This window comes from Candoia aspera, chromosome 1, assembly GCF_035149785.1.
Source record: "Candoia aspera isolate rCanAsp1 chromosome 1, rCanAsp1.hap2, whole genome shotgun sequence".
NCBI classification, from domain to species: Eukaryota; Metazoa; Chordata; class Lepidosauria; order Squamata; family Boidae; genus Candoia; species Candoia aspera.
The window spans coordinates 38,897,331-38,911,287 of NC_086153.1; the positions used below are offsets into that span (position 1 = coordinate 38,897,331).

Here is a 13,957-nt window from a genome sequence, read left to right on the forward strand (position 1 = left end):
TCAGTGTGGCACATGGCAGTATCCTGCCTCCAGAACACAGATCTTTGAGGAAAACTGGTCAAAGTTCCAGAATGTTTTCTTGGAAAGTATGGGTCTTCCTGCTTGTAAACTTTGCACCCATGTAGCTTCTGGTTGCGTAAAGGTCTAATACTTCTCACAATTAATTCTGGTGCTTGATTCTGGTGCTCAGAGGCAACCTCTGAACAACCCCAACTTCCAAGCTGGGAGTGGTGCCTAACAAAGGCATGCTGACTGTGGAGGTCACTGGGGATTGTCCACAGGCAACAGTCCATCAATACTGTTACATATTCCAACAGCAAAGCAAGTGTGACATCTCACTGTATTTCGTGCTCACAAGAAACATGCTCTTCAGGATAACAATCAGGATTCCCAACATAACACTGATGCCAGCTGCTAATCTTGCCTTGGTGTAGAGAAAGATGTGTTGGGGAAGAGGGAGCAGGAAAATATATGGTACCCATGGCAGCCTATGTTTAGGAGCATGGAGATAACCTTGAGGAAGAAATGCGTAAACAGTTAAGTAAAGATCAACATAGCCTTGGGAAAGAACAAGGGGTGAGAAAGAAAGTCAAGATAAACCTGCCTTGATTCTCTTTGATATAAGAGCAGGCAAATTCAGTCAGGCTTTCAAAATTCTGTTATTATATCCTATAACAATAGTGTTTCAGTAGTCTCTTTAGTGTGTTTCCTGACCTGGCCTACCCTGAAGGGCTGACTGCCTGAATAGGAGTATGTGTTCTCATCAGCCTCCAAAGGACGGGTCTGGGGATCTGGCAGGAAATTAGCCATTATTCCAATGAGTGCTCAGGAACTGAGTCCCAACTGAAGAAGAGGGCAAGAAGAGCTCAGTTATAAAAACCAGCCATGGTGATTGGTTACCAGGATCATAGACGTGGGGATGTGATCCAAGCCATATTCAGAATGCTTAAAACAGCACCACTTCTATTGATTTCATGTCTAATAGCTCAGAGATGCCAGATAATCAAGCAATCACTCTTAGGCAAAACCATTCTATGAGCTCTATTGAAGTAGTTGTAGACTGTCTGCATTCTGGCCAGGAAATAATCCATCAGTCAAAGGAGTTCAGTAGGCAACTGGACCAACACAATCCATATGGAAGAGTGCATTGGCAAGGGTCTCCTGTCATGACCCCGTTGCAAGGCACAAAGAGCCTCACAATGTGGATCATGATCATTAAGAAAAAGAGGAAGCAGATAATAAAATCAACGCTTAAACCAAGTACCCAAAGCACCCACACCCATGGACTCATATGCAGATGAATAGAAGGACTTCAGATAAGCAGCGATAACCCGCACCTGGTGCCCTGGAGGACACACCTGAACCAAGAGGACAAGGACAGCAACCGGGAAAACACCCACACAGCCATCAAGAAACCCATCAAGGGGAATGGGGACAATGGAGGGTGGAGAAGCACGGGACCCCGCAAGAGGGGTATAAACAGGACACCTCACCACCACACCCCCATTCCCGTTTTTCTCTCTGTCAGTACCGTTTCAATAAACCGGAAATCCTTAATCCCTATTAAGTGAGTCCGTGTCTTATTCGGAACGAGGCTGGCCCTGACATAAAAACAGGAATCCACAAAAATTTTTTTACCTAGCACCAATCCAACCAGCTTGTGAGGGACCCAGCTAGGTATGAAGAACCACGGAGCACGGCAACGCAACCACTCGGCACCCGGCGGAGAAGCTCCCCTCCCCTTGGGAGGGATGTGCCTGAGGTCCCGGCGGCGCAACGCCCAGGTAAGTATGGGATCCAGCTCAGAGGAAGAGGAGTGGGGGGGGGAACACCCAGGTGTCCCGTGGCCAGCGGGCCGTGGCGCGCGAGATGGGATCCCCTCTAGGTTCGCCCGAGACCCTGGCGGGACCGAAGGACGGACCGTCATCCACGACGGCCGGAGGCGAGAGCAAGTGGAGAGCCGAGCGCACCAGCGGGAGTCTGCAGATGGCGGCGAGGCTGGACGCACTGGAGGAGGGGGTGCAAGCGATACGGCTGCTGCTCCAGCAGCTGACAGCAGCACAGGAACCCTGCGGTGGCAGCATTGCGGAGGCACACCTGGACGAGAGACGGCGGGACGACCTCGCAGGCGGCGGCGGCTACGGCGGAGCCCGGTCCAAGGAGCCCACCCGACGACTGGAGGCGCACCCGGACAAGAGGCAGAGCGACGACCCAGCGGACGGCGGCGGCTACGGCGGAGCCCGGTTCCAAGAGGCCACCAGATGGACAACTTCCCACCCTCCCACCCTGTCGATGAGACAACCTACTTGCGAGGAGACCCAGCGAGAGACGACACTGACACCGCCAGACGCCTGGAGCCGATTCGACCCGCACCAGCCCCCACGCAGCACGCTGCACGGCCCAGATGTGACCTGGAGCCAGGCCAGAATGGCAGCCAAGGACTTTGGCATAAAGTTTGACGGGGACCCCTCGAAACTCTCCTTTTTCTTGACAAATGCGAGATACTACCTCGAAGAATGGGGTCCCTGTTTCAGGACCGAAAGGGGCAAAGTCAATGCCCTCGCCATAAAATATTTTTTATTACCGCATAAGGATACGGGAGGGGGATGAGTGGAAAACGGCCTTCAACTGCCCATTGGGGTCGTTTCAATACAAGGTGCTACTGTCATGAGTAAGGATGGCGAGCAGGGGGCTCCCACCCAGACTGTCAAGCGCATGCGTAGCACTGAGGAACTGTTCAGCCATTCAAAGAGACACAGATCGGGACCGCCTTAACCTTTGGGGGTTATATGGCTGGGTTTTCCCACACTTCCTCAGTTTGTTAGGATTCTTGTTAAGTACTACTAATAAATATTAGAGACCAAGTCATTGTCTCAGTGTGTTTCCTGGTAATCAGGACAGCTACCTTTTGGACTGGCAGGGGCACCGGGTGTATTCATGCAATTAATCAATGAGGTCCTGCGTGACCACCTTTTTAAGGGGGTGCTGGTTTACCTTGATGATGTGCTAATATACACTGAAACAGAGCGTGAGCACGAACGGTTGTTAAGGGAAGTGCTCAAGAAACTTCGCAAGGCAGAGCTGTTTGCCAAGCTCTCCAAGTGCGAGTTTCACAAACAACAAATTGACTATTTAGGGTACAGGATTTCGGAAAAGGGGATTGAAATGGACCCGAGCAAGGTCCAAGCAATACTGGCATGGGAGCGCCCACGCACGAGGAGACAACTTCAAAGTTCCCTCGGATTCACGAATTTTTACCAGGGGTTCATCCTGGGGCTGGCAGAGATTGTACTGCCCCTGACCAACCTCCTAAAGACCAAGGGTTTGGGGGACACTCGCAAATCGAGAAACCCGGGGGTGGTGCTAAACTGGACAGCTGACTGTCAAACGGTGTTCGAGAAACTAAAAAACCTGTTTACAGCTGAGCCAGTATTACAACATCCCGACCCCACCAAGCCTTTCATGGTGCAGGTAGACGCCTCCGACTTCTCCATCGGAGCTCTCCTGCTACAAAGGGACTCTGACAACCAGCTGAAACCCTGCGCGTACCTTTCCCGCAAATTCTCCGAAACGGAGTGGAGATGGCACGTATGGGAAAAGGAGGCGTTCGCAGTGAAAGCAGCTCTGGAAACGTGGAGGCACCTTGGAAGGGGCAGCCTTCCCCTTTGAGGTCTGGACAGACCACAAGAACCTGGAGGCTCTCAGCACGCCTAAACGCCTCAGCCCGAAGCAGGTGCGCTGGGCACAGTTCTTCAGCCGGTTCAATTTCACGCTGAAATTTATACCGGGTAGGAAGAACTTCCTGGCGGATGCCCTCTCCCGACAGCCACAGGACGACACGCAAGCCTCAGACATTGTGGGGACGGTATGGACCAACAAACAACTGGGCTGCCCAGCTGTCATGCGCAGCCAGACAAGAAATCAACGCACGCCAACACGAACACCAGAAAACGAACGAAGCCGCCGTTCAATTTCACCCAACTGGCAACAAAGACTCGCACAAGCACTACAAACAGATACATGGTTGCAAAACAACTGACACCATGTATCTATCAAGGACAACCTAGCCTGGAAAGAGAAAGTCTTGTACGTGCCAGAGTCATTGCGGGGGGAAGTTTTAAACAGCTCACACAATGACAAGACTGCGGGGCATTTTGGGTTCGTAAAAACCCTACATCTAACAAGATGGCAATTTTGGTGGCCAACCCTGAGAAAAGACATTAAAGACTACGTAGCCACTTGCCCCACATGTGCCACCTCCAAATGGAAGGGGGGGAAACCTCAAGGGCTGCTGCAGCCAGTAGCCAGCCCCTCTCGCCCCTGGGAAGAAATTTCCATGGATTTTATTGTAGACTTCCCACCCAGCCAAAGGAAAACAGTCATCTGGGTGGTAAAAGACTACTTTTCAAAACAGGCACACTTTATTCTTTGCGCAACCATCCCCACCGCGCAACAGCTGGCACGCCTGTTCCTGACACACATATACAGGATCCACGGAGCCCCCTGTCTGTTGGTGAGCGATAGGGGCACACAGTTCACGTCAAAATTTTGGAGGGAATTTTTAAAACTCATTGGCACCAAAACAGGCTCTGTCAACGGCGTGGCATCCACACACAGATGGATCTACGGAGATCCTAAACTCAACCCTTGAACAATTCCTGAGGGCATTCATAAATTACCAACAAGACAACTGGGTGGACCTACTACCTTTTGCAGAGGTAGCCTATAACAATGCAGTACACCAGAGCATGGGCTACACCCCATTTAAGGTGGTCTACGGAAGGGACTTTGTACCGATCCCAGAACTACCTCAACCAGATGCCCCACCCTGCTCACCAAACGACTGGGCGGCACAACTGGCGACAACATGGCCAATCATCCAAACAGCCCTCACAGACGCACAAACCATGTACAAGAAATTTGCAGACAATCACAGGGCAGAGGAACCAAACTACAAAGTGGGAGATAGGGTCTACCTCTCCACTAAGTTCATAAAAACCTCACAACCCTCGAAGAAACTGGCACCGAAATTCATCGGACCCTTCAAAATCACAGAAGTAATCAATCCGGTGACATTCAAACTGGAACTGCCACACAATCTACGACGGATCCATCCGGTATTCCACTGTGCCTTGCTGAAACCAACAAGCCCATCCAAATGGCACACGGAAGACCCACTGCCCCCACCCATCATGATAGATAAACAACAGCATTTTGAGGTACAGGAGATACTGGACTCAAGAAGGCAAAGGGGTACTCTACAATACCTCATTAAATGGAAGCATTTCCCACACCCAGAGTGGGTCCAGGCACAACACGTCTTAGCAAAACAACTGACTAGACGTTTCCACGAGGAATACCCAGGGAAACCAGCACCCTAAAGACATCTTCGGGGGGCAGCATGTCATGACCCCGTTGCAAGGCACAAAGAGCCTCACAATGTGGATCATGATCATTAAGAAAAAGAGGAAGCAGATAATCAAATCAACGCTTAAACCAAGCACCCAAAGCACCCACACCCATGGACTCATATGCAGATGAATAGAAGGACTTCAGATAAGCAGCGATAACCCGCACCTGGTGCCCTGGAGGACACACCTGAACCAAGAGGACAAGGACAGCAACCAGGAAAACACCCACACAGCCATCAAGAAACCCATCAAGGGGAATGGGGACAATGGAGGGTGGAGAAGCATGGGACCCCGCAAGAGGGGTATAAACAGGACACCTCACCACCGCACCCCCATTCCCGTTTTTCTCTCTGTCAGTACCGTTTCAATAAACCGGAAATCCTTAATCCCTATTAAGTGAGTCCGTGTCTTATTCGGAATGAGGCTGGCCCTGACATCTCCTCAGCCAGATTAATTGCTTGGTAAATACATGTAGTAGGATTCACTGCAAAGAAAGGGAATAAGGGAGCATAAAAGAACAAGTGGCCCCAACATCCCAAATCCATACAGCTTCCAGGGTCTTCTCCCCAATGCCAGATGTATGCCATTTCATGCCATACATGGGAAATCTTCATTTCCATATTTGGGACCACCAATTTGGCATGGGATAACTAGGTAGCTATTAGCTGAGCCTCTTGTGGGAGGGAACCATGACATCTGGGAATATCTCTAGTGCTCTACAACTGACAACCAGCATTCATATGGGATGCATGAAAGAGGAACGTCCTTTCAAATACCCATCCATCCTAGACACCACACTGCCCATGCACCCTTATAATTGATTAGCACATGTGAGACAGGCTGGCCTTGGGGGTTTGCAACATGCATAATACAATCATTTTCTAGCCACCCAACTACACTGTTATGTAGCTGCTGAGCTGCTGAACTGCCTGTGTATCCTTATTTGGATGAAAGCCATAATGGAGACCACAAAGCACACTGAAATCCATCAAGCGAAATGACAGCTGCTACTGTAATGCAAGCCAATAAGAGGAAGCTTGCCATAGCAAGCAATAGCATCCAACGAGGTGATAGTGCGCAGTATTAGTGGGATCAAAGCATTTTAGAGAACCGTAAGTATGTTCCAATGATTGCCAACATACTGTTGTCATGGTACTTAATATTCATGAGAATACACATCACAGAAAAACAGGAATGTCCTCTTCCTAGATCTAGTGATACCCATGAATATATTAAGGTATATCAGAAAGTCAAATATGTGTCTCTTTATCTGATGCTATGTGAGGCATTCATATGTACGCCTAATGAAGCTTCATTCTAATGACATCAGGAAAATCCCTATGTATTTATCACTTTCATTATGAAACAAGACAAATTGTGGGGCTGTATGGTATTTCCCCTCTGCCTAGCATTCCTTCATTTGCCCTCTTTCTCATAGCAGTGACTATACACTGTTCTGGACTTTAGCACACATGCCTAGGATGCAATTAATAACAATTATTAATGCACTTTTACCAAGGTTTGTACTGATCAAAAGCAAAACACAATAGTTACAAAATTCTGTCCAGTAAAATTAGTTAACAACTTTACAACCAACTGGTAAAACCAGTAGTTATAACCAAAGCAAATAAAACCAAACACAACAACCATACATATTTAAAAGAACATTCTTCAGAGCACACATCCATTTATAACCAATATAAAACAAATATACTGTATATGAAAATTACAATCTTAATGAGAGTAGGGTGAAGTAACCTGGCTCTGCACTAACTCAGAGTCAAATAAAAAGGTCTTTTAAATGCCATCAAACTTTTACCAAGGTGAAGAGAGGAAGGAACTGATTTTAGAATCACAGGGACAGATTCCTAAAGCCCAGAGTCTGGTACCACAAGCCTGGAATGGAGAACAAAAAAAAGAGGAATGCAAGAAATGAGCAAGGGAGTAGGGAGTAATCAGACAGATTGTGTGTGTGTGTATAGAAAATTCTAAACACAAGGACCAACAGTTTGAATTGGGCTCTAGCTTGAATAAAGAACTAGTGAAGAGGCCCGTGTTGTATAGTGTGGAAGGTCCAGAACAGCTCAGATAATGCTATTCAGGACTAAGATAAAGAGAGGAGACTATTGCAACAATATAAGTGTGAAACAGCCAAACTATGCATCAATAACGCCACAGTTTCCTGTAAAAAAACCCCAAACACTCATCAAATGAAAATCTGCAAACCTCTCTGTAAGATCAGTAAATAGGCACATCAGCTAATCATCAATAAAAGCTCTGAGGCTGTGGGCAAAGGAAATTGGGATGGTCTTGGAGCCCTAGAGACAAATAAGGGAAACACAACAGAGAATGGGAAAGACAATTAGGCTGAAACACAACGATCTCCATCTTACCCATTTTAAACCTGAGGCAATGAGAGGACATCCACATAAAACACTAATGAGACATTCTGTCATAGCTGACTAAGCATCATCATCACAGACCGCAACAGACTTGGTATCATCAGTGTTAGCAGTGGTATTCTCTGATCATGAATCAGAGAATAAAAGCGAAAGATATAAAGGGTAAATAAAATAGAACCTAGAACTGATTTCTGAGGGACACCTTATAAGGGGAATTTCCCATGATTGTAATCTGCCATGTAATATTATTAAAGAATGAGAAAACAAAAAACACTTGAATCAATTGAGCACTCAGCCAGGGATTGTAACTGTAACCTACACAGCCATATCTAGCAGTCAAATGTATCAAAAAGGATCGGCGCTGATCTAAGAACTTGCCCACCAGATTACAGTTCAGAACTCAAGAAAAGTGCTGTTTCAGTTGATTGACCTGCCTGCCTGATATGGCTCAGGAAGGCCATTGGAAGACAAATAAGGAATCACTTATAAGAACTGGATAAAAAAGGTAGCAGAGATACAGGATACTTAAAAGAAGTGTGGGAAATTGCCAGTGGAGTAAGAAAAAAAAATCCCTCAGTTTTGTCCCTTTGGGGAGATAGTTCAAGAAGTCAGGGGAATTTGGATTGGAGAGGCAGCCTTTGTAGTAGAAAAGTCAGTTAAGGTATTTGGTTGAAAGCCTGCTGCAGTAAATATTGTTCAGGCCCTCCATCTTTTGCTCTGCAATGGGCAAAAGGGGTTTAGCCATCCAGCTACAATCTTTGTATGTTCCTGCATGTATTTTCTTTATAATATACCATGCTGCTGCTGACCTCATTATAGTAGTGGCAAGAGTGTCACTGTATAGTGCAAGAGGTATGGACATGAACTGGCAATTCCCAGTATGTCTTGGAATTTCCGTTGCATGCAAATCTCCCATGTTTTGTCCATAGCCTTTATGGAAGCTGTCACCAGAACCTTGGTTAGCTGCAGATTGTTGACTTTGGTTATTATGGAGCTATGCATAGTTTTCTAGGGGTCAGAGGCCCCACCTGACTGATTTTAGGCTCATACATCTGCAGGTACACATGGTGAAGATTCTCTCTCAAGATGCCCCAGGACGCATTTATCAGCCCCATTGGAGAACTACTGATTTTGTTGGTACTTAACAGGCTAAAAGCAAAAGATATACAGAAGCATCAGTTACAGTACAAGAAAATAGAAACCCAACCATTAGTGGGATGCCAGCTAATTTGGCCAAGACAGGGATTGGCACAAGACTGTGCAAAGTAGATGCACTGTGGTACATTCCTGATTCTTTTGATTACTATTCCACACAATTTAGCAGGGGCTCTTGACCTGACTTCACCTCATAATTTCCTTTTTATCTTCTCATTCTTTGGTAGATCCTCTGACCCTAATATCTGCTGATTGTTCTGCAGCTTGGACCTCTGGGAGATATTTCCTTGGCCCCATCCAAGAATGCCAGAAACAATGAAAAGGCCAGGCCAAATCATAATAACCCACTCCTACAATGGACTATATCATCCAATGTGACCTTCTTTCTCTACATCTCTGAGAATGCAGTACCTTTTTGATCATGCTAGCCATAGGAATGTCTTTATTTAAGCCAGGGTCACAGAGGTTGATCTGTCTTACCTACTCCTATGTTGCTCCTTCAGTATCTGGACAATCTATGAGTGATATATACTGTCCTTATCTGAGCTCTCAGACTACAGAGATAGAGCTGTTATGAATGTCATACCCTCATATTAGAAGTTGTATCTCAGAGGGGAGACTTTGTTGTTTATTCGTTTAGTCGCTTCCAACTCTTCGTGACTTCATGCACCAGCCCACGCCAGAGCTTCCTGTCGGTTGTCAACACCCCCAGCTCCCCCAGGGACGAGTCCGTCACCTCTAGAATATCATCCATCCACCTTCCCCTTGGTCGGCCCCTCTTCCTTTTGCCCTCCACTCTCCCTAGCATCAGCATCTTCTCCAGGGTGTCCTGTCTTCTCATTATGTGGCCAAAGTATTTCAGTTTTGCCTTTAATATCATTCCCTCAAGTGAGCAGTCTGGCTTTCTTTCCTGGAGGATGGACTGGTTTGATCTTCTTGCAGTCCAAGGCACTCTCAGAATTTTCCTCCAACACCACAGTTCAAAGGCATCTATCTTCCTTCTCTCAGCCTTCCTTATGGTCCAGCTCTTGCAGCCATATGTTACTACGGGGAACACCATTGCTTTAACTATGCGGACCTTTGTTGTCAGTGTGATGTCTCTGCTCTTAACTATTTTATCGAGATTGGTCATTGCTCTTCTCCCAAGGATTAAGCATCTTCTGATTTCCTGACTGCAGTCAGCATCTGCAGTAATCTTCGCACCTAGAAATACAAAGTCTTTCACTGCTTCTACATTTTCTCCCTGTATTTGCCAGTTATCAATCAAGCTGGTTGCCATAATCTTGGCTTTTTGAGGTTTAGCTGCAAGCCAGCTTTTGCACTTTCTTCTTTCACCTTCATCATAAGGCTCCTCAGTTCCTCTTCGCTTTCAGCCATCAAAGTGGTATCATCTGCATATCTGAGATTGTTAATGCTTCTTCCAGCGATTTTAACTCCAGCCTTGGATTCCTCAAGCCCAGCACGTCGCATGATGTGTTCTGCATACAAGTTGAATAGGTAGGGTGAGAGTATACAGCCCTGCCCTACTCCTTTCCCAATCTTAAACCGGTCCGTTGTTCTGTGGTCTGTTCTTACTGTTGCTACTTGGTCATTATACAGATTCTTCAGGAGGCATACAAGATGACTTGGTATCCCCATACCAAGAACTTAAGAACTTGCCACAATTTGTTATGGTCCACACAGTCAAAGGCTTTAGAATAGTCAATAAAACAGAAATAGATGTTTTTCTGAAACTCCCTGGCTTTTTCCATTATCCAGTGGATATTGGCAATTTGGTCCCTAGTTCCTCTGCCTTTTCTAAACCCAGCTTGTACATCTGGCAATTCTCGCTCCATGAATTGCTGAAGTCTACCTTGCAGGATCTTGAGCATTACCTTACTGGCATGTGAAATGAGTGCCACCGTTCGATAGTTTGAACATTCTTTAGTGTTTCCCTTTTTTGGTATGGGGATATGAGTTGATTTTTTCCAGTCTGATGGCCATTCTTGTGTTTTCCAAATTTGCTGGCATATAGCATGCATTACCTTGACAGCATCATCTCGCAAGATTTTGAACAGTTCAGCTGGGATGTCGTCATCTCCTGCTGCCTTGTTATTAGCAGTGCTTCTTAAGGCCCATTCAACCTCACTCTTCAGGATGTCTGGCTCTAGCTCACTGACCACACCGTCAAAGCTATCCCTGATATTGTTATCCTTCCTATACAGGTCTTCTGTATATTCTTGCCACCTTTTCTTGATCTGTTCTTCTTCTGTTAGGTCCTTGCCATCTTTGTTTTTGATCATACCCACTTTTGCCTGGAATTTACCTCCAATGTTTCTAATTTTCTGGAAGAGGTCTCTTGTCCTTCCTATTCTATTGTCTTCTTCCACTTCCATGAATTGCTTGTTTAAAAATAATTCCTTATCTCTTCTGGCTAACCTCTGGAATTTTGCATTTAATTGGGCATATCTCCCCCTATCACTGTTGCCTTTTGCTTTCCTTCTTTCTTGGGCTACTTCTAGTGTCTCAGCAGACAGCCATTTTGCCTTCTTGGTTTTCTCTTTCTTTGGGATGTATTTTGTTGCCGCCTCCTGAACAATGTGGCGAACTTCTGTCCATAGTTCTTCTGGGACCCTGTCTACTAAGTCCAGTCCCTTAAATCTATCCTTCACCTCCACTGCATATTCCTTAGGAATATTAGTGAGCTCATATCTAGCTGATCTGTGGGTCTTCCCTAATCTCTTTAGTCTGATCCTAAATTGTGCAAGAAGAAGTTCATGATCGGAACTACAGTCAGCTCCAGGTCTTGTTTTTACCGACTGTATAGTTGTCTGCCACCTTTGGCTGCAAAGGATGTAGTCAATCTGATTTCGGTGTTGTCCATCTGGTGAAGTCCATGAGACTATTCAGTATATATTCCTGTGGTTTTATAAATTACATGACCACCAGGAGGCAGTGTATGACTAGTTTGTCCTTATTGGGACTCATCTGATGCACATGTATCATTGTTAGCTTTAGATCTTATATGGTTCAAACATCTCTACTATACTGGAAATTGAACTTTTGGGTCCATTTTGCCTTATACATTGCATCTAGCTTTATGAGCTATGACAGCCCTCATTGTCCAAGTCTATTGTGGTGGTCAAGTAATGTCTACAATCACAGGAATATATACTGAAATCGTCCCTCCATGGGATCATGGAGTCATGGAATATGTAGTATGAGGGCATGGCCTAGATAACAGCTCTATCTCTCTAGTGAGAGCGATCAGACAAGGAAGGTGTATCTCAGTCGTATATTGTTCATATAATCCCCTTTCTACAAACCTTGACAACTAAGGCTGTTATAGCTCATAAAGCTAGGTGCATTTTATAAAGCACAATGGCCCAAGAATTCAATTTCCAGTAGAGGGTTTGCACCATATGAGGTCTAATATTAATTATAATGGTTGAGTCATAATAAAGATGTAACTGGTCATATACTGCTGTCTGGTGGTCAAGTAATGTGTAAAACTACAGGAATATATATTTCAGCATCTGGGGAGTCTTATTCTGGGGCTGGTCATCTAAGGCACTAGCAGAAGGGTTCTTTCTTCCTCAGCTTTGTCCTCAATGCTCAGAATCTATGGCATCTCTGACAGAATACTGCAGTGTACCAGGTGGCTGGTAAATCCAAATCTTGGAACCTGGAGACTTTTCTTATAGTACCAGTCAAAGCGAATTCTTATAGTTTTGTGTGCCTCCTTTGGAGCAGTATAGTGTTCTAGATCAGATGGTTCAGGGGGCTCATCAAATGGATAATCAGAGTCAGTGTAGGAATATATTTTCATATCATCCCCATCTAACATGTTGTCACATCTCAGTCTCATTACTACCCTTTAGCACTTCATTCTTCTGTCCTAAGGAATCCTACCTTCTACTTTCCCAACTGTGTAATTCCCCAAAAACATAAAGTGAAAGAGTTGCTACCATCAGCTCTTACTAGAATGTGAAAGATTAAGCTGAACAACTATCCAAGGAATGAAGACTACTTATATACAATTGTTCTTGAAAGAACTGTGGACCTCAGCCAGAGCCATTTAGGTATTCTATGGCTTGCTGGTCTATGCACACTCCACTCTCTGCTCCATTTATTATTGCTACTCCGTACATCATGTTCAGTCTTGGCAAGAAGCAACATTTGTCAATTTTGCTTCCCAAGCACAGTGATTTTAAGTTGGCAGAAAAGCTATAACAGTTATGCCAAATTGGAGGAAAAGAGGAAAAACTCACTAGCAGACAAGCTTCTTAAGAGTCTGTCACTAGTGGCACATAAAATTCTACCTCCAGTTGCGATGACATATCAGGATCAATGTCCCAGACAGCAAGAGAAAACCCCTTTCTCTCATTCCCCTTCTCCCATCAGTTTGAGAGGATTTGAGAATCCCTTTGCTGGTTCAATTCTACAGCCAGATTTAAACAGATTATTCTGTTCAATCACTTATAGTATGTTTGAAAATGATGCTCAAGGACTGATCTTTGTGCCCATTCTTACAACATCCATCCAGGTATCTCTGTGATGTTCAAAATCTGTGCAGGAAATGTATTTGTTATAGTACTGGAGTAATATTACTGTTGATGATCGTAACATTTTTGTGGATTTATCTTGTCAAATAGCTATTAATTTGTCCTATGAATCCTTTCAAACTGGCATTATATACATGTGTTCTGGTGTATTAAATATAGAATGCACAGTAAGGAAACAATCTTTAAATCTGTCGCATCTGTTTATCTTGAACCTATCAAGAAAAAAAGCCGTAGTCCTATGTACTTTTAGTTTGAAGTAAATTCAGCTGAACTCAGTATGGTTAACATCTGAGGTTACAAGCATAAACTGCACATTCTCGTTTAATTTTAGGGGAAAGGGAAAATAGTTTTTTTGTTTTTTCCAAGACTGTAATATTTATACATCTTCACAATGTTTCTTCCCAAACTACTTAGCCCTTGAATTTAATATTTCAATTTCATATCT

General features: G+C 45.0%; 1 protein-coding gene across 2 annotated transcripts in view; it reads right to left on the reverse strand.

Annotated features, from left to right (window-relative positions):
* Nucleotides 1-768: 768 nt before the first annotated feature.
* LOC134496728 (cullin-9-like) overlaps nt 769-13,957 on the reverse strand; it is a 505,703-nt gene continuing 492,514 nt past the window's right edge. For both annotated transcript variants that reach the window (XM_063302446.1, XM_063302439.1), the window contains one exon: nt 769-783. The gene's annotated coding sequence lies outside the window, so the exon portion shown is untranslated. The remainder of the gene's footprint in view (nt 784-13,957) is intronic.